Source organism: Arvicola amphibius, chromosome X (genome assembly GCF_903992535.2).
Source record: "Arvicola amphibius chromosome X, mArvAmp1.2, whole genome shotgun sequence".
In the NCBI taxonomy this organism is placed as follows: domain Eukaryota; kingdom Metazoa; phylum Chordata; class Mammalia; order Rodentia; family Cricetidae; genus Arvicola; species Arvicola amphibius.
In genome coordinates, this window is record NC_052065.1 from 15,990,957 (window position 1) to 16,012,697 (window position 21,741).

The window sequence follows — 21,741 nt, forward strand, 5'->3', positions numbered from 1 at the left end:
CCCCTTCCTACTTTGTTCTATTGGTCTTTGCCACAAATATAAAGTCCTCACTTTTCTGAACATATGAGTCTATATGTCAAATTGACATAAGTCACCTGGGAAAAGGAAACTCAACTGATTTAAACGCCTCCTTCTGAAAGCATGTAGACAAGTCTGTGTGACATTTTCTTGCCTGATAATTTTATAAGAAAACCCAGCCCACTGGGGGGCAGCAGCACACTTGGGAGATGACACTGGTGGTATAAGAAAGACAGCAGACTGAGCAAGCCAGGGAAAAAGCACCATCAAAGTCCAGGAGAGGCAAATGGGGAAGCTGCGGCCTTCAGTTGAGATGGAAAGCGCAGGTTGTAGGGATCATGAAGATAAGCAGCAACTCTTCTGAAAAGAGGCCCAGAGGCCATTGGTGAAGGTGAAGCCTATGGATAACCCAGTATTTTGGAGATAGCAGGACAATGGGAAATACCACCAAGGACAGGGGTTGGCTGTTGAATGGAAACCAGTCTGAGCCTTGAGGCAAACTGTATGTGCTGTAAACGGCAGAGCCAGAGAAAAAATGGTTCTCCCTCTCTGTCCTGCCCCCAAGTCAGTCATCCTGATACGTGTTCTCATCCTCTCTTCTCTCCCCCAACACCATTTACCCAGATGTGTTTTATTTTTATTGTTATTAGTATGATATTTTGAGGTTAAGAATAAGAAAAGGTTATAGTTAATACTAATCATTGTCAAGGTAACAAGGGATCAATTGTTCTGGTTAGTCTTTGGGTTTTTTGTTTTGGTTTGTTTTTTATTTTGTCTTTGGGGGTTTTATGTTTTGGGGTTTATTTATTTATTGTCAACTTTGCACACGTAGATTATCTGGGAGAGGAAACTCAATTGATAAAATTGCTTTCATCAGATTGCCTGCAGCCTACTCTTGTTGTGGTTTGCTCTTTGTTGTTGTAGCTTTGGTTACTGATTATTGTAGGTAGACTCGAAGCAGAGACAGTTCTAGGAAGAATTTCCTAGGTGGTATAAGAAAGCAGGTTGAAAATAAGTCAGTAAACAGGCTTCCTCCATAGCCTTTTTTCAGTTCCTACCTGCAGCATCTTCCATTGAGCACCTGCCCTGCCTTCCTATCATGATGAGCTGTGAGTAACAGGATGAAATAAACCTTTCCTCGGTTTGCTTTCTGTCTAGATGGTTTCTCACAGCAATAGAAATCACACTAATTATGAAAATTATATATTTTTCTCTTTCTCAGCCTGGGTTTATTTACTAAATATGATATTTGAGTTCTATTGATTTTTCTTTCAAGACAGGGTTTCTCTGTGTAACAGCACCGGTTGTCCTGGGAACTCACTCTGTAGACCAGGCTGGCCTTGAACTCAGAGATCCACCTGTTTCTGCCTCCCTAGTGCTGGTATAAAGGCGTGCGCCACCACCAACCCAGCACTATCATTCTTTTTTTAATTGAGCTCTATCTTTTTCTCTGCTCCCCTCCTTGCCTCTCCCCTCCCCCTTCAACCCTCCCCAAGGTCTCCATGCTCCCAATTTACTCAGGAGATCTTGTCTTTTTCTACTTCCCACATAGATTAGATCCGTGTATGTCTCTCTTAGGGTCCTCATTGTTATCTAAGTTCTCTGGGATTGTGGTTTGTAGGCTGGTTTTCTTTGCTTTGTGTTTAAAATCCACTTAGAAGTGAGTACATGTGAGAATTGTCTTTCTGGGTCTGGGTTACCTCACTCAAAATAATGTTTGCACGCATCTTATGACAAACTGCCATTGTTTCTATGAATGACATCAAATTTCAAATTTCTGTCATGTACACGTACTGTATTTTTTAATCTATTTATTTGTTGGTGAGAATCTAGGCTGATTCCATATGCTGGAATTGTGAGCAGGGCTGCAATCAACATAACTGTGTGTGCAAGCATCTGTAGGACACTGACCTTGAGTCCTTTGAGTATATAATTGGGTCACATGGTATATTTAGTTTCAGGTGGCTGAAGAAGTTCTGCACTGATGTCCATAGTGAATATACAAGTTTACATTCCCACCAGTAGCAATCAAGGGTTCCTCAGTCCCCACATGCTTACCAGTATCTTGTTTTCTTAGTAGAGAACATTCTCACTGTGATAAGATCCAGTTTCAAAGTAGTATTAATTTGCATTATTCTTCTTTGAGACAATTCTGTTTAATTTATTAGCCTATTTCTTGATTTAAAAGATTTACTTTTATTTTTCTAACTTTTGAAAGATTTTTTTTAATTTTTAAAGTGCATGCATATTTGCTTGCCATGTATGCATGTGCACCATGTGCATGCTTGGTGCCTGTTGGAACCATAGAAGGATTCATATGTCTTGGACCTAGAGTCATAGACAGTTGTGACTACGATGTGTGTGCTGAAAACTGAACCCAGATGCTCTGTAAAATCAACAAGTTTTCTTTCGAGCCCTCTCTCCAGCCCCCAAAACTTGCAGTTCTTTGTATATTGTAGATGTTAATTCTTTGTCATTGTCAATGAAATTATTTCAGTTCTTTTGTATTTTTTAAACTTGCTTTACAGAGCTAGATGGATGGTTCTGTGATTAAAAGCACTGACTTGCTTTTCCAGAGGACCCTGATTTTATTCTCGACACCCCAATGGTGCCTCAGTACAGCCTATAACTACAGCACTAAGGGATCTCATGCCATTTCTGTCCTCTGAGGGCACCAATCACACATGTACATATAGACAGGGAAATACCCATAACATGTTGTCTTAGTCTTCCATTACTGTGAAAAAAACACTATGGCCTGCTCCATCTGTCTTGATTCAGCATGGGCTGGGAGAGATGCCTTACACACACACGATGACACCACGCTACACACACCACACACACACACCACACACACACACACACACCCTGCCCATCAATGCCTGAGACAAGTGGTGTAATGATAAATAAAAAGAAAAGGTGAAGTGGGTACCTTTTGGTAGGCCCTGCTAAGGTATGCCACTAAGCAAACACACCATGTGCAACAGCGTTAGTACAAGGGGTTTATTGAAAGGTAGGGGGGAGAGTGAAAGAGTGAGAGGCCATGCCTGAGTGGGAACTTGAGCCAGGCAAACAGGAGGCAGAGAGAGAAAAGAGTGATGCTCTACTCCTTTTTTTTGTTGATTTGGTTTGGTTTGGTTTTTGTTTTTTTGAGACAAGGTTTCTGTAGCTTTGGAGCCTGTCCTGGAACTCGTACTGTAGACCAGGCTGGCCTTGAACTCACAGAGATCCACCTGCCTCTGCCTCCCGAGTGCTGGGATTAAAGGAGTGTGCCACCACCACCTGGCCCTTTAAAGGGCGCACATGTCGCATAGCTGATGGTGGAAAGGCACCTGACCACAGGTGAAGATGTAACTGTGTTGACCATGGTGGCAGGCCGCTGCTGCGGTGGCAGAAACTAACATTTCTCCCTTTTGTTTATTATAGAAATGTGAGGAAATAGGAAGGAGTAGCAGGTAAGGCATGGATGGGGGCGCAGTGGTTCCCTAGACTGCTTCCTGTTGTCTGGGGATCCAGTACCTTGGGGGGACCTGAGAAAACTGGGATGCTGGCCAAGTCCTCGGTAGTTGACTGTTAACTCACTGTCCAGGCTCTGTGGGACCATCTACGGTGCTAGGATCTAGGAAAATGCAGACCTAGTTGAAGAGCCTCTGTGAGGCTGGACCACTTGGAGCAGCCACTTTGAAGCTGTCCGGGATGCAGATTTTGAGGGAAGTGGGGAGGAGGGGAAGAAGTGGAAATTTTGATTGGTATTTTATTTATAAAGTAATTTTAAAAAAGAAATCTGTTCTGTGAGTTTAGCTCCTTTCTGAGTATGGTAACAAAGTGTGTAGATGGAGGGGCGGGGCTGCGTCCCGCCACCTGGCTAGCTTTACCCAAATAATTACACGGAAACTGTATTCTTTTAAACACTGCCTGGCCCATTAGTTTCAGCCTCTTATTGATTAATTCTCACATCTTCCTTTAACCCATATTTAGTAATCTGTGTAGCACCACGAGGTGGTTGCTTATCAGGAGAGATCTTAAACCTGCGTCTGTCTTGGAGAGGAGAAGCATGGCAACTCACTATGGCGACTGCCTGAAGTGTCTCCCCAACTCTGCTTCCTTTCTCCCACAATTCTGTTCTGTCTACTCCACCTACCTAATTTTCTGTCCTCTTAAAAGGGCCAAGGCAGTTTTTTTTATTAATCAATGACAGTAACACAGACACTCCTCCATCAAAAGTGAACTGTGTCTAGACCTAGTAGTAGCTCCAGGAGAGAGAGAGACTGTGGCCCGAATCTTATACACAGAGAGATGTATAGACTGAGACAGCAGCTGCAGCCTTGCTTCTGCTGTTGAACTGACAGAGCTATCACTGCCCTGGTTCAGCGGACACCATCAGAGATCTGAGAAGGATAAATTTCACCTGAGTAAGCAGAAGTGCAGACCAAGCAGCTTCAGAATCTACTAAAATGACAGGAGATTTCCTGGCTACCTAGACAGCTACCCCATGTTCCTTTGTAGCATGGGGAACAAGTTACCAATAGCCAGCTAAGCACCAGGGAGAGGTCCTGCTCTCACTATTAGAAGCCTTATGAAGAGAGCAAGCTACACAATTGTCACACACTTGCACAGAGCCTAGGTCGGTCCCATGCAGGCTCCCTGACTGTTAGTCCAGCATCCTTGAGCTCCCCTGAGCTCAGGTCAGCTGTCTCTGTGGGTTCCCCCCATCATGAAACCCTGACTGGTACAATCCTTCCTCCCTTTCTTCCGCAAGACTCTCTTAGCTCAGCATAGTGCTTATCTGTGGATCTCTGCCTCTGCTTCAATCAGTTGCTGAATAGAGTATCTCTGGTGGCAATTAGGGAAGTCACCAGTCTGCTTACCAATCTGCTTACAGTAGACGGCCAGTTCACCTTCTCCACCATTGCTAGGAGTCTTAGTTGGGATCATCCTTGTGGGTTTCCCTGGCAGCAAGTTTATTCCTATATCCAAAATGCCTCCATCAAGACGTCTCTTTTATTACTCTCCTCCTCCATCCTGCCTCAACCCACCTCCTGCACCAGCCTGACCAACCTGCTCCTTTAGCTCCCATCCCTCCATCCCACCAACCCCCACCCCCAGTTTGCCCAGGAGATCTTTTTCTACTCCCCCTTCCCAGGGAAATCCATGCAGTAAGATTTTTTTGTGGGAGTAGAGTGCAAATAAATCACAGATATAAAAGATTTTTCGGAGTGGGAAGTAGACCCTTAGAGGTAAGGGACTTTGGAAGTGGAGCAGAAATAAGTTTAGATATAAGATATTTGAGGACCCTTTGTCTGTGGCAGTAACAGTTGTTAATGATTTGGGAAATTTTGGAAACAAAATTTGCCAATTTTAGTCATTGATTTGTATTGAGGCCAGACACTGTAATAAAATCTGGGTCCATGGAGGAAGAGAGAGGGTCGTGAAGTGGAACACTGCAAGAATGGTCCCGTAAGTTCAAGGAAATTTTTTTTCTTTTTTTTTCTTTTATTTTTTTATATTTAAAAATTTCCATCTCCTCCCCTCCTCCTCCCCCCTTCCTTCCCCCCCTCCTCCCCCTTCCCTCCCCTCCCCTCCACCCATACCTCCCCTCCCTCCCTCTCCAGGCCAAGGAGCCATCAGGGTTCCCTACTCTATGTTGAGACCAAGGTCCTCCCAACTCCCCCCAGGTCCAGGAAGGTGATCGACCAAGCTGAGAAGGCTCCCACAGAGCCCGTCCATGCAGAAGAATCAGAGCCCAGCGCCATTGTCCTTTGCTTCTCAGTCAGCCCCCACTGTTGGCCACATTCAGAGAGACGGGTTTGGTCGCATGATCCATCAGTCCCATTCCAACTGGAGTTGGTGATCTCCCATTAAGTTCTGTCCCACCGTCTCCATGGGTGAACGCACCCTCACGTTTCTGACTTTCCTTCTCAATGTTCTCCCTCCTTCTGCTCATCATCAGGACCCTTGGGAGCTCAGTCCATGCTCCAATGTGGGGCTCAGTCATTTTCATTCATCTATCGCCAGGTGGAGGTTCCCTCACGGTCCTGACTTTACTTTCTCATGTTCTCTCTCCTTCTGCTCCTCATCAGGACCTTGGGAGCTCAGTCCGGTGCTCCAATGGTGGGGCTCTGTCATTTTCTTTCATCTATCGCTAGGTGGAGGTTCTATGGTGATATGCAAGAAATTCATCAGTATGGCTATAGGAACTGGCCTTTTCAGGCTCCCTCTCCTCAGCTGCCCAAGGACTAACTGGGGGCATCTCCCTGGAAAACCTGGGAACCCCTCTAGGGGTCAAGTCTCTTGTCAACCCTCAGGTGGCTCCCTAAATTAAGATATATGCTTCCCTGCTCCCATATTCACCCTTTCCGGTATCCCAAGCATCCCATTCCTCCGAGCTCCCCCCATTCTCCCCTTCACGCTTTTCTCTCCCCATCTTCCCTTGGCCGCGTCTCGCCCAACCCTCAAGTTCCCAATTTTGCCTGGCGATCGTGTCTACTTCAAATATCCAGGAGGATTACTATATCTTTTTTGGGGGGTTCACCTTCTTATTATCTTCTCAAGGATCCCAAATTATAGGCTCGATGTCCTTTAATTATGGCTAGAAACCGATTATGAGTGAGTACATCCCATGTTCATTCAAGGAAATTTTGAGAGTGAAAGCGAACTGCAGGCCTGCAGGTAGAAACGGAAATAACACAGTAGGTTTGTAGGCTGGCTTGCAAGGTGAGAGAAAGCCGGGAAGGAGCAGAAGAAAAGGGAGGTGTCCACGTGAGCCACAAGCCCCACGAGCCAGAGCCAGCATGGTGAATACAGCAGGCTAGAGCTTAAGAATGGACTCTAACATTTGGAATCAGATTCACCCACAGACAAATGATCCATACATATTTTATTGAGGGTTAGATCAGCAGATACTTCAGGGTTGAGCTGGTGTGTGCTGGGCAAGATGAAGCTGGCCTCTCTGTCTCTGACTCCCATGTAGCAGGAAACATAGACAGGACATTTACAAAGTTGAGAGAGGAAGAGCAGACAGACACAAGCAGGTCTTGGAGCAAAGAAAAGAGTAGAGAATTCTTTCTCTGTTCCCCAACTGCCTGGTCCATGGCGTTATCATTTTGCTGACCTTCCCTGTCACCTGGGTACCCTGTCTATGGAGGACCCTGAGGAGTGGCTCCAGGTAGCTAACCAAGTAAGTTCTCTGTCATTTTTAATCAATAACTCAAGTAAAGTTTTATCCTTCTCAAAGATCTCTGATGCAGTTGACAGCTGAGAGGTAATACCACTTTCAGTATAATTTTTTACCATGTTTTAAATAAAAGGTGTTTAAGATATAAAAGTTCAGATATACAAATGCAAGTTATTAAGGTGTGTACCTACAAGTTATAAAGGTCTGAGGACAAAAGCAAAGTTATCAAATTTCTCTCTCACACTGCCGTTCATAGTCTTAACATTATCAATAAAATTCTGATGTAGCTATTAATCTAACTCTGGCAGAGTATTACCACTACCCACTACTGTGAGATCAAGATTTTAAATTCTCTTTGGTCATTTTCTAAAGATGCTTTTCATTGTGGCAAAAACATCTGTCACAGTCATTCTGACAGAAATATGCTGCTGTTTATACATGTATGTGTCTAAAACTTATGTTTTTCACAAACTCAAAGAATTCTTGTGAGTTTCAGGAAGCCCAAGTTGAAGAGGATTCACCCTTAAAACAGTTCAGACATACCCCTCTCTCATCCTTCCCTGGTCCTGAAATTTTTTTTCTTCCTAAACTTTTATTAAATTTGTCCTCTGCTCTGCCACACCTGACCAGGTTCCAAGAAACACAAGACAGTTCCACACTACACAATCCTGGACAAGAAGTCAAAGTGACCAGCTACCCCAGAATATAGCCAAGCACCCAGATTTCTCAGGTCCCCCAAGACTCCGACATCCCACAAATAAGCAGGAAGCAGTCTTACCACGCTGAACATCCTCATCCCTTTAAACTGCCACGCCTAATTCTCCACCTTGTTATTATAAGAAAAGATGGAAATGTTATCATTTTGTGATCTTCCCTGTCACCTGGGTACCAATCCCTTTAAAAGACAGGGTACCTCTCTCTTCCCTCCCCTCCATAACCTCTTACTCTTACACTTGTCCCCCAATACCCACTAAATAAACTCTATACCCCAGTTTCTCTCCGCATGGTGTTTCTGTCTGTGTCCCCTCCTGACACAGTCTCCCACCCACCAGGGGAACCTGACGGGGTTGTGCTGCTGAATATCTTTCACATGGAATACTGAGGCCAGGTAGTTGATTTAAAGGAGTGGTCAGAGGGTCCTCCAAAAGACATCCAATTGGAGTGAGGAGGGTGCATGACACAGTTCTCAAGGATGAGGCAGAGAGAAGTCCAGAACCTGAGAGCTTCAGGCATCCCCAGGACTCAGAGGAGAACCAAACAGAGCTGACACAGGCTGTTCAGGGCATCCTCAGGCAAGAACAAGGGTCAAGGACTACAGGCCCAAGAGAGACACAGTTGCCTGGTACTATGACTAAGGGATAAGCTAGAAGGCAAGAACTGTGCTCGAGAAATGAAGCTTCACATCCAGGGGAATGGTCAGAGGCAGGTAGTCTCACCAGAGCCCCAATTTCCGGTGTTGAATGGAAAGCAAACCCATCAGTGACCAAATCTGTTGGGGGAGGGGTCCCAGCATGGCCAGACCAAACGCCAGGAAAGTCTATTGAGTCGCGGCGCCAATGAAAGGATAAATAAAAAGAAAAGGCGAAGTGGGTACCTTTTGGTGGGCCCTGCCAAGATATACCACTAAGCAAACACGACATGTGCAACAGCGTTGGTGCAAGGGGTTTACTGAGAGAGGGGGAGAGTGAACAAGTGAGAGGCCATGTCTGAGTGGGAACTTGAGAGAGGCAAACAGGACGTCAGATAGTAAGACAAGGGGAAGAAGAGAGAAAAGAAGAGCAAAGAGGAGTAAGGCAAAAGAGACAAGAGGGCAAGCTGTGCTCTGTTGAGCACTTTTAAGGAGCGCAACATGTCGCATAGCTGACGGTGGAAAGGCAACCTGGCGAGGTGGTGATGGAACTGCCTTGGCAGCAGAGGCAGGATGCTACTGGAAACGCAGAAGCTAACAATCGGGGAGAGCTGGCTCTGGGCCAAAGAGCAGAGAGGAGCTGTCCGTGCCCCCACAAGCTACACCACTCAGGAGCAGCAGGCCTGTTGGGGAAGGTTGTGGGTAAAGCCAGCCCTGATATTGTGAACATGAGGAGAACTGTCCCGCTATTCATCTGTCTTGTGGCCAGCATGAGCGGAGGAGAGATGCCTCCCCCATCCACCCCACTATAATGGTCTGTCCTGTAACCTTTAAGAGACAAGCTCTGCCCTCCCCACCCCAGACAAGCCTATCTTCCACTTCCAGCGCTGAAGCACCTTTTCCAATGTGTCTTTCTCCCAAAGAAGTAGGTTCTCTTCTCCTCTCTTCCCCCTCCCCAGTTCTCTCTCTCTTTATCTCTCTCTCTCCTCTCTTCCTCTCTCTCCTTGCCTCCCTTCTCCCTCCCTCTCCCTCTCTCTTCCATAACCCACTAAATAAATATTCAACCTCAATCTTCATGGAGTTCCTATCCGCTCTGTCTCTCACCTGCCACGCTGCTCCCTGCCTGGGACCCACTTGCCCCTTGTGGCCTGCTGCCCACTGCCGCCCTTTGGGGAACAAGCGATTTTATTTTTACCATTTTACCCGCCCCCACCCATCAACACCCTGAGGCAGTGGAGAGCTGGCCCTGCCTGAATTAATAAACGGAGAGCTGTCCCTGCCGTCATCGTTTGCAGCACTTTGGGAGAGTGCCCCTATACCTCACGTAGGCAACACAGTACAGCTTGCTCTTAATTCCAATGGTGACAATAAGACTACTACCACAATTTAGCCAATTTGAAGTAAGCTTGATTTTATTTGGGAAGAATCCAAGAGCTGGCCAATGACTGTGTAAGTCGAGTTAAAGAGAGCAGCCCCAAATCTACCTCCTGGGCCGCTCTTAAGGAGAAATTGGAGTAGTTTTTTACAAACGAGCGAAGTGGGGTAATAAGAAAATACAAAAAAAGAAAAAGAAAAAACGTCGTGTGGTCACCACGTGATTAAGGGAGGGGTCAGCGAGGGTCAGGCTATTCTCAAAAAACAAATCAAGGTCATGGGTTGGGGAAGGGTCAGGTTTCAGGAAACAGAGCAACTCAGCTCTCACAGTAAAATAGAAACTTGTGTTTGAAAATCCAGCACAAGCTCCTGCCTTCAAAATGGAGTCAAGCAGGCTACCTCACTGGCCCAGAAGGTGTAGGTGTGGGAACTGACCTGAGGGGACATGAAGAGTAGGAGAACGGCCCTGCATCTTGCTCATCACTGTGAGGGATGAACTAGCCAGGGCAAAGCTGAGAGCTCACGCTGTGTGGTGAAAGACGGGAGAGCTGGCTGGCTGACCACCCGCAAGTATCCAGGCCCAGAAACACAGCTATGTACTGACCCACCCCAGCATCCACCCCATCTGTATCTGCTGGCCACAGTAGTGGTGGGGTCACATCCTGGGTTCCCAGAGCTGCAGAATCTTCTCAACACAGGGCGCAATGGGATGTACAGGAGAGCCCCAATGATTGCCTAGTATTGAAGGTGCAGCAGAACTGGGGGCCTCAACCAGACCAATGATTCTTTGTGATAAAACACCTGAATGTAAAATGTATGAATAAAAGGGGTTTTACTGCGTGTCTCACTGTGTCACCCTGCAGCTTCCATGACAAGATTTTTCCTTTCTTTTTTTTTTCTTTCTTTTTTTCCTCTTCAATTTTATTTTGTTTTATTTTGGGGGTGGGCAGGAGGCACAAAAAATAAATTTTAAAAGCCACTGTGACCATGGCAACTCTTTCTATTGTTTTTATTGCCCTGTTCATTACTCTTATAAACTTGGGGACTTAGAAATTGTAAGCAACTCTTGGGCCTTGCTTACAGTTTCAGAGGTTTAACCTATTATCCTCATGGTGAAAGCATAGCCGCACCCAGGCAAACATGGTAGCTGAGACTTCTATATCTGCATCTAATCTGAATCATCAGGAATAGAAAGAGTTGCTGGGCCTGCCTTTTGGCTTCTTGAAACAACCAATGCCCAATCTCAGAGACACATTTCCTCCAAAAAAGGCCACACCTACCCAGTAATACCACACCCACTCTAACAAGGCTACATCCCCTAATGTGCTCAAATTTGTGCCACTCCTAGCACTCAAATATATGAGCCTGTGGGGTCCATTCTTATTCAAACCATCACATTCTACTCCCTGCCCCCATAGGCTTATAGGCCTATCATAATGCAGAAATGCACTCACTCCAACTTCAAAGTCCCCATAATCTATAACAGTTTTAACACTGTATAAAAGTTCAAAGTTCAAATCTCTTCTGAGATGCAAGGCCATCTCTTACCTGTAACTCCTGTAAATCAAAATTAAAAGCAGGTCATGTACTTTCCAACGTACAATGGCACAAAATAACCTTATATCCAAAAGGGAGGAAAAGGGGGATAGTGAAGAAATACTGGACCAAACAAGAACTGAAAAACTGTCTCAGTCTCTGATCTCCAACTTTGGAGTCCCGTCCCTGTGTTTCACCAAACCTTGACCCTCCCAGAGGAGGGTCAAGACAGCCCGCCAAAATCTTGACCAATTTCCCTTGTTTATTTAAAGGGCTCCCCCAGAAAGGCTCCTCATGGTCTCTTCCGCCCCCCACCCCCCCCCACCCCCGTGATAGTGTAGCAGCTTCCCAGTTCCCCCTCAGGGCCACCCGAGAGCACAGGAATCCCATTAAACCTGGATATTTTTAAATTTGGCTTGTTGTGATTTGGCTTGATTGGAATTTTTAATTAATTAATTTTTATTGATTTTATTGAGCTCTGCATTCTCTCTGTTTCCCCTCCCTGCCTCACCCCCTCCCCACTTCATCCTCCCCCAAGGTCCCCATGCTCAGGAGATCTTGTCTTTTTCTACTTTCTACTTCCCATGTAGATCTAGGTAAGTCTCTCTTAGTGTCCTCATTGTTCTTTAGATTCTCTGGGAATGTAATTTGTGGGGTGGTTTTCTGTGCGTTATGTTTAAAAAACCACCTATGAGTGAGTACATGTGATAAGTGTCTTTCTGTGTCTGGGTTACCTCACTCAAAATAATGTTTTCTAGCTCCATCCATTTTCCTGAAAAATTCAAGATGTCGTTATTTTTTTCTGCTGTGTAGTACTCCATTGTGTAAACATACCACATTTTTCCTCATCGATTCTTCAGTCAGGGGCATTTAGGTTGTTTTCCAGGTTCTGGCTATGACAAACAGGTGCTGCTATGAACATAGTTGAGCACGTGTCCTTGCTATTGAGCATCCTTTGGATATATACCCGAAAGTGATATTACTGGGTCTTGAGGAAGGTTGTTTTCCTAATTTCCTGAGAAATCACCCATACTGACATCCAAAGGGGCTGTACCAGCTTGCATTCCCACCAGCAATGCAGAAGTGTTCCCTTTTCACCCACATCCTCTCCAGCATAAGCAGTCATCAGTGTGTTTGATCTTGGCTGCGGCGAACCCCCCCTGGCCAGCAGGGAAGAACGACCACCGAGTCGAGGATTCTTCTCAAATCACGCTTTATTGGAGCCTCTTGGTTGAAGGGAGAGCAGGAAGCGAGGGCCCAGAGCACTAAACGGCAGCTGCTTATATAGGGTGAGCAGACACGGCCGTGCCTGGATTGGCTACATGACTCGTCTTTCGATTCCTCCAGCCACAGGACTGGCCATGATTACTGCGCACTACTGCGCACTGGCGAGAGGTTCTGTCTACAGCCTTGCCTAATATGGAGTTGTTTACTCGCGTGATGCAGGGGCTCGGCGCCATCTTGTAATGGCGGCCAGCAAATCGGCTCCTGCACTTGGCCATTCTTACAGGTATAAGATGGAATCTCAGAGTTTGTTTTGATTTGCATTCTCTGATGACTAAGGATGTTGAACATTTCCTTAAGTGTCTTTCAGCCATTTTAGATTCCTCTGTTGAGAGTTCTCTGTTTAGGTTCGTACTCCCATTTTTTTTTTTGGATTAGTGTTCTTTTGGTGTCCAATTTCTTGAGTTCTTTGTATGTTTTGGAGATCATACCTCTGTCTGATGTGGGGTTAGTGAAGATATTTTTCCCATTCTGTAGGCTCTCATTTGTCTTGTTGACCATGTCCTTTGCTTTTCAGTTTCAGAAGGGTCCCATTTATTAATAGTTTCTCTCAGTGTCTGTGCTGCTGGGGTTCTATTTAGAAAATGGTTTACCTGTGTCAATGTGTTCAAGTGTACTTCCCACTTTCTCTTCTATAAGGTTCAGTGTGGCTGGCTTTATGTTGAGATCTTTGATCCATTTGGACTTGAGTTTGTAGATGGTGGTAGATATGGGTCTATTTTCATTCTTTTACATGTTGATATCCAGTTAGGCCAACACCACTTGTTAAATATGCTTTCTTTTTTCCGTTTGATTTTTTTATTTTTGCTTCTTTGTCAAAAATCAAGTGTTAGAAGATGTGTGGATTAATATCCAGTTGATATCCAGTCTTCTATTCAGTTCATTAGTCCTCCTGTTGTACTTAGGCCAATACCAGGCTGTTTTCAGTACTGTAGCTCTGTAAGTAAAGTTTGAAATCAGGGATTGTGATGCTCCAGAAGTTCTTTTAGTGTACAGGATTGTTTTGGCTATCCTGGGTTTTTTGTTTTTTCCATATGAAGTTGAGTACCGTTCTTTTGAGGTATTTGAAGAATTTTTCTGGCATTTTGATGGGCATTGCTTTGAATCTATAGATTGCTTTGGTAAGATGCCAAGAATATATTTTTAAAAGGAAAAATTTCACTTGATAAACTAAATGGAATTTTTGTTTATAAAACTTTACTGATCTTTTTCTTTGCTTTCTGATAATGAATAGCTTTTTTGAGTGTACAAAGATACAATATTCTCATGTTGCTAACTTTCTAATGAAGACATATTTGTTTTTCTTAACTTTTTTTCTGAAACCAAGCCTCTTATATTTAGCCCAAGATACCTTTAAAATGCTCTTCCTCCCAACCTGTGCATCCCAAGTGCTATGATTACAGGTTTTCCCCCCACCAATCTGGCTCCCTAAAAGAATTTCTTCTGACATTGTCCACAATTCAATTTTAATACACAAATAATAATATACTGCATATTCTATTGGAATACAGTGCAATGTTCCTGATAGGTATATGATGCGGCGGAGATTTGAAATACCAAATAGACTTTTTAAAGTGAATCAGTTTAATAAAAGGAGAAAGTGGGGTACACTTACAAAGCCTAGGTTCCAGCGAAGTAGAGAACCAAGCCGAAGAAAACAGGGCACCTATCCCAAACCCGGTTCTTTTTAAAGGTATCTTTTGCCCCTGGGAGGCGCCACGTCCCCTCAGAGAAGGGATTGGTCAGCCGCCCCAACAATCTCCCCCTTTTTGTCTAAATAAGACAGATTCAGAACAATACAACTATATACAATGGGAACAGATCATATAAAATTACAAGAAGCAAACAATATTAAGCGAGGAACATATACAGAAATTTTACTAAACATTCTACTTCAGGAAGTCTAAATAATGTAGAGGGTAGCTACAATTATCTAATCTTCAACCCATTAAAGATCTGAGAAGGGAAGTAATATTATTAAAGCAACCAGGAAGTACAAACGAGAACTTCCAAAATGTGCAACAGATGACAGAGACAACTGACTACCTGGGCAACCACAAAAAGTCTCGTTAGCAATGTTGAGGCAACCAACTTTGGCTAAGGCCTAACACAACCTGACATACCATTTTTCAATGGCAAGGCACCTTTGATAGAACTATCCTATCCTGTCTTGGCAAGATAAGACATTCTGTTTTATCCACTTATGAATATTTGTATCGTTGTCAGTAGTAGAGGTATGGGCTTTTCTTTGCCCAAAGGCCAGTTTTGCCAAAAAGAAGACAAACTCCCATTGGAGTGCCTTTTGGTGCTCAACGTTCCTCTCAGGAGTAGAGCATTGTTGCCAGAGTGATTGTGTCTCATAAGTACAAAACTCTAGGTTAGATTAAAGGCCATGTTCATACAGCTCTTCGAAGAGGTCGAAGATTATACTATCTATACTAAATATAGCTCTATGTATCTAAAAAACCTGATTATCCTAAATATAAATATGACAAACATAATTTTCAACACCTATCTAACTTATGACTAATAGGATAAACAACTGTGCAATAAATGAAGACAATGATTTCCAAATGTATACAGGGTCATTACATAAATAATATTCCGAGGTAGAAATGTACATTGCAATATGGTAAACAATGTCAGTAAATAAATAATATCAGAGGTAGAAATGTACATTGCAATATGGTATACAATGTCATTACATAAATAATATCAGAAGTGAAATGTACATTGCAATATGGTATATATCTCAATATAACAATTGTTTCAAACGAGGTAGGATCATACTCTCATACAATGTTTCAATATATCAATATACAAGATCAGCACCAATACATTTTTCTAAAAACACATAACTCACAAATATCAATCATTCCTTCAGACCAGTTAATCCCTCCTTTTTTACATAAATAATATATACATATACATATACATAGGCATATGCATATGCATATGCATATCATATACATATACATATACATATACATATACATATACCCGAGTCCATATAATACCTCCCTCATCCCCCCAACCCTATACCAAACCACCAATTAGTGTCCCTAAACCTGAGGGCAAACTCTGTTGGGAGAGGGGGGCGTCATCATCTAAGATTGCTTCCAGCTGACATAGGGGCGACTTTCTTCTCAGGGGGTCCTGTGAAAGCAAATGATGGTAAAATACCCAGGGTAACAGTTGATCTAGGAAGAATGTATCTAGCCTCTGAATGTTTTGAGGAGATCCAGCCAGAATGTTGTCAAAAATGCGCACTATTCAAAAGTGTTCTGTGCAATTGGTACCAAAAAAACGGGCCTAATTTTAGCGCTATAAAAAACATGACATCAAGCCGGGCGGTGGTGGCGCACGCCTTTAATCCCAGCACTCGGGAGGCAGAGGCAGGCGGATCTCTGTGAGTTCGAGACCAGCCTGGTCTACAAGAGCTAGTTCCAGGACAGGCTCCAAAGCCACAGAGAAACCCTGTCTCGAAAAACCAAAAAAAAAAAAAAAAAAATGACATCATAATAACCAGTTGGAGTTGATGTTGTGGGACCCCATCTTCATCCTGGAAATTTCAAAGATTACTGAAGAAAAAATTTGTTGTTTGTTACGGGAAAGGTAAGCATTATCTACAGAGACATATAGAGACATATATGTGTATATATTCAATGAAAGGTGTATTAAAGACAGACACAGATATGAGGGAAGGCAAAGAAGGCAAATATATTAGTATCATTATTATCATTATTATTATTATTATTATTATTCTGTCCCATAACATGACTCCTGACCGAGATAGAAACTCTGAGAAATCTCTTATAAACAGGCTTGGAATTGGAGAGGGACTGGGCCAGAGTCCCACTCCAAAAACCAGCTCTAAATATTTATAAAGAACACATTGACACCATTTTAAAAATTGTTTTTTCATACTCATGAAGCTTATCCAATGCTATTGATGATCCTTGGTGGGTTGTAACTGGTTCAATCCATCAGTATTTAGATATCCAGGGTCCTCAGATCTTTGAAGATGAGTGTTTCCTGTGGAGATAAGAAAAGAACCCTGCCCCCAAACTATATTTTTCTTACCATCAGTATGATCACCATCCTTGTGGATGATTGTTATTTTCTTTTCCAAGGGACTTCTCCTCTTCGAACCGAATCTTTATTAATTTTGATGGTATCCACAATTTTTCTTCTCTGTGGAGACAAGAGCAAAACCCCTTCCCCCAACGCAGCACATCCCCTGGTTTCCATTGCGAGTCAGCACATCCTTGAAATAAACCGGTTGATTTAATTCAGCAGACTTTTCCATTATCCAATGTCTTTCTGCAGCCATTGTCCCCTTCTCATTAGCGTTAGAGAAATCAAGGTTAATAGCATTATGTAATCTATTTCTAGGGGTATTTTCCACCCCGTTTTTGTTTGTTTAACATATCCTTTATAGTTCTATTGATCTTCAATGCTGCTTGACCTATAGGATTGTAGGGTATTCCTGTAACATGCTTAATATTGTAATAAGCAAAAAACCGTTTTTCATTTTCCTAGAGACATAAGCTGGACCCAATTAATTCGTCTTTATTTGCTCAGGTATACCCATGGTGGCCATAACTTCTAATAATGAGTGATTACTGAATCGGCCTTTTTCTGAGCTTAAAGCAGTTGCCCATTGGAAACCTGAATAAGTGTCAATGGTATGGTGTACATATTTTAATTTTCCAAATTCTGCGAAGTGGACCACATCCACTGCCAGATTCATTCCTTTTAGGTGCCCTTTGGATTAGCCCCTGCAGGCAGTGGTGTTTGGTTATAGAACAGAGCAGGTAGGGCATTTCTTTACAATCTCCTTAGCTTGTTGCCATGTATAGAAAACTCTTTCTTCAAGCCTTTGCTATTGACATGATGCTTTCATGAAATTCAGAAGCCTGCAGCACACTACCAATCAATAATTGATCAATATCTTGCATTACCTTGTGCTAAAGGACTGGCAGACTCGTATGGGATCAGATGTGTGTTATATACATAGGGCAAAGCCTGTTCCTGATCATGTCTTGTACCTGGATAAACAATGAGGTTAGTTCAGTATCATCAGGTATAAATTCAGCAGTTTCAATATGTAAAATAACTCTTTCTGCATATTGTGAGTCAGTAACAATATTAAGAGGTTCCTTAAAATCCCTTAGCACCATAAGAATGGCATATAATTCTGCCTTTTGGACAGAATCATAAGGACTTTGTTCCACCTTACTCAAGTTTTCTGATTTGTAGCCTGCCTTCCCTGATTTATTAGCATCAGTATAAAATGTACAGGCTCCAGTTATTGGAGCATCATGGACGATTCGAGGAAGAATCCAAGAAGTTCTCTTTATAAAGTTAAGCCTCTTGCTTTTTGGATAGTTGCTATTAATTTCTCCTAAAATGTTAGCACAAGCTCTTTGCCATGGTTCATTGTCTTCCCACAATTTTCTTATCTCATCATCAGTGAAAGGCACTATGATTTCTGCTGGGTCCATGGCTGCTAGTTAACGAAGTCTCAATTTGCCTTTTATAATTAATTCAGAAAGGGGGCTGGAGAGATGACTCAGAGGTTAAGAGCACTGACTACTGACTGCTCTTCCGGAGGTCCTGAGTTCAATTCCCAGCAACCACATGGTGGGTCATACCCATCTGTAATGAGATCTGGTTCCCAGAACACTAGGTATCACATAATAAATAAAATAATCTTAAAAAAAAAGTATTCCTCAGAATAATTCAGAAACCTTCTCCCACATAAGTTTTATTTTCTTACTGGGTTTATGCGGTAGAAAGATGCCACTCTAAGATAATATCATCTTTTTGCATTTATAATTCCTGTAGGAGAAATTTTTGAATGGCAATATGACGAGAATACAACTGAGTTCTGGGTTCACCCTATCCACATGTGCTTCCTGTAACTTTTCTTCAACCATGGTCAGTTCTTTTTCTGCTTCAGCTGTTAATTCTCTGGAACTGTTTAAGTCTCTTTCACCATCTAAGGTTTTATTTAATGAATTATCATATCAGGTGTTATCCCAACAGCCGGTCAAAGGCTGGAAATGTCTCCCCAACAACCTTGAAGTCATTAAGAGTCCGTAGTCGATCTCTACTAATGTGTGCCTTTTGTGTCTTGATTTTTTGCAAGCCTATTTTATAACCTAGATAATCAACAGAATCTCCTCTCTGAATTTTTCAGGAGCAATCTGCAATCCCCAATTTAGGTGGAAAACTATTTTTACCTCTTCAAACAGTCTTTCTAAGGTCATCCATGTTTTGAATCAGATATCCGGATGTCGTCCATGTAATGGAAAATTATAGACTTCAGAAATTGCTTGCGTATTATTTGTAATAGTTGATTACAAAGTATTGGCACAGGGTGGGAGAGTTCAACATGCCCTGTGGGAGGACGGTCCACTTGGTAATCGTCCTGGTAGGTTGAGAGTTACTATAAGTAAGGCACTGTGAAGGCAAACTTTTCTTCTATCTTTTTCTTGTAAAGTTATGGTGAGAAACAGTCCTCAATCAGTAACTATGAGAGGCCATCCTTTGGTAATAAAGAGGGCAGATGAAGTCCAAGATTGCAGAGAGCCCATAGGCTGAATAACCTTGTTGATAGCTCTGAAGATCTGTCACCATTCTCCATTTACCAGATTTTTTTTCTTAACCACAAATACAGGAGAATTCCAAGGGCTGGTTAGATTCTTCTATATGTTGAGCATCCAGTTGCTCTGTACCAGCTGTCTAAAGCCTGCAACTTTTCTTCAGCTAAAAGCCATTGCTTTGTCCATACTGGTTTCTCAGTCAACCATTTTAGAGGTAGGGCTGTTGGTATTTCTGGAGGGGCAATCATTTGCTTTAATGGTCTTGTACAGCCCAAATGGCTGGTTTTCTCCATCTGTAAAATCTTTAATGTTTTCCTCAGAAATATATGATCTAGAATGTAGCAGGAATGTTAATTTGGGTATTCCATTGTTGCAATAGGTCATTGCCCCATAAATTCACCTGCAATATTAGCTACATATGTCCTTAATTTTCTTATTTGTCCTTCTGTCCCTGTGCAATTCAACCCATCTCGGTGCTTTGCCTTACTTGAGATAGGGTTCCAATTCCCAAGAACTGAACATTTACGTCCTGTAGAAGCCAATACTGAGCCAGATTCTGGAGTAATGATACTTACATCTGCTCCTGTGTCACAGCAGGCCAGTATGAAAATGCCGTTTACACAACCCATTCTTACTTTGGTCTTTGATCACTTATAGAAGGTTGCCAAAATACATGTAACTCATCTTTCAGGCCCGTTTTTTTGCTTTTAACAAGCAGGCATGGGGCTTTCTAATTGTTCTGACAAGGGCATGTTCTCAGTAGTAATGGGAAAATGACTGGACCACAGTTCGCCATGGGGGGCTGCGAGAGGCCCCCCATTGCGTTTCCCCGCTTGCAGTGGATTCCTTGTCTATCCTTGATGATCTACATTCGTTTCGTCCAATGTCATACCTTTTCCACATCTCCTACATAAACCGAAGGCTTGAGGCCTCCTATTCCTGTTATTCCTTGAAGAGGCTATTATTATTATTTCTGGAAATCCTTTGTCTACAGTTCCGTTTCATATGTCCCATTCTGCCACAATTAAAACATTTGGTATTTTGATGCCTTCTTTTACCATTGGCAATTGCTTCTTCTTCTACCCATGCTTTAGTGCCATAGTCAAACGTATCAATATTCATTGTATGCAAGACCCATTCATCCAAAGGTGCTGATCTGATCTTTAAGGCGTCAAAAACCCTTTTGTCACTCTCCACATTGGCATTCTCATAAGCCAAAGACTCAATTATTATAACGCCTTGCTTCTGGGTCAGATATCCCTATTTGTACAGCTTTAGTTAGTCTATGTAAAAGTCACCAAAGGGTTCTCCTCGGACCCTGTTTAACCTCTGATATATGATTTCCGTTCTATGTCCTGGGGTCTTGAACCCTGTCCCAAGCCTTTAAGGCTGCTGTAGTACATATGGATAAGGTGTGGTTCATCATAATTAACTTGTTCTAGAGGATCAGAATAAAAGTCCTTCACCCAGATTTGATCTAGGGGTAATCGTTCTTTCCTCTGCTGTTCTAAAAGTCTAAGCCTCTTGTCCTGAACATACACTTCCAGTTTAAATTGAGATCTGCTCTCTAGAACCGCCGATATCAAATGAATCCAATCGTTTGGGTCGGTCTTATGCTTATGGACCATGATTTTAGCATCCCCTTAACAAAGGAGCTATGTATCCCAAAATCATAACAGCCTGTTTAATTTCTTTCAGATCATTCCATACGGATGGGTTCCCATGTATATTCCTTGGTGACCTTAGGGTTTTTAGAACCAGTCACCTTCTCTGCTGTTATTACTGGAAAAACAGGTAAAGTCTTATGGAAATTATCCCAGAGAGTTCTATTCACTGATGGGGTTAAGATTTTCTTTTGTACCATTTGCTCCTGTTCATCAGAGTCTATAATTTCCTCAATATTTTTCAATCTGTTTCCCATTGCCTTCTGCAATGCCTGAATTTCTTGTCCCAGAATTATGTCCAAGGCCTTCATAGAGGATTCTAAGATATGAAGTTTTGTCCCAACACCGATAATATCTCATTCTTGGACAGAATTTTCATGGCATAAATTGTGCCATCTTGTATTGAAATTCTGTCCATTAATCTTTCATAGCCCTTGATAAAGTCTTGTTAATACATCCAACGGTTCGAATCGTCTCAGATAATGGGTTCAGTTCCTACAGACAGGGACTGCAATTTATGATTCAAATCAGCTGTTCCTGCTTCCATAGCAATGAATTTTTTCTGAGAGGCAGTACAAATCTCCCTGCACATTTTTCTCAAATGATAAAAGCCATCTCAGAGAAATATCTATTATTCCTTTCTTCGAGAACTTCAAACGTTTACGAATCTCCTGCATATTTTTCTCATTGATAAAGCCATCTCAGAGGAAGATCTATTATTCCTTTCCTGGA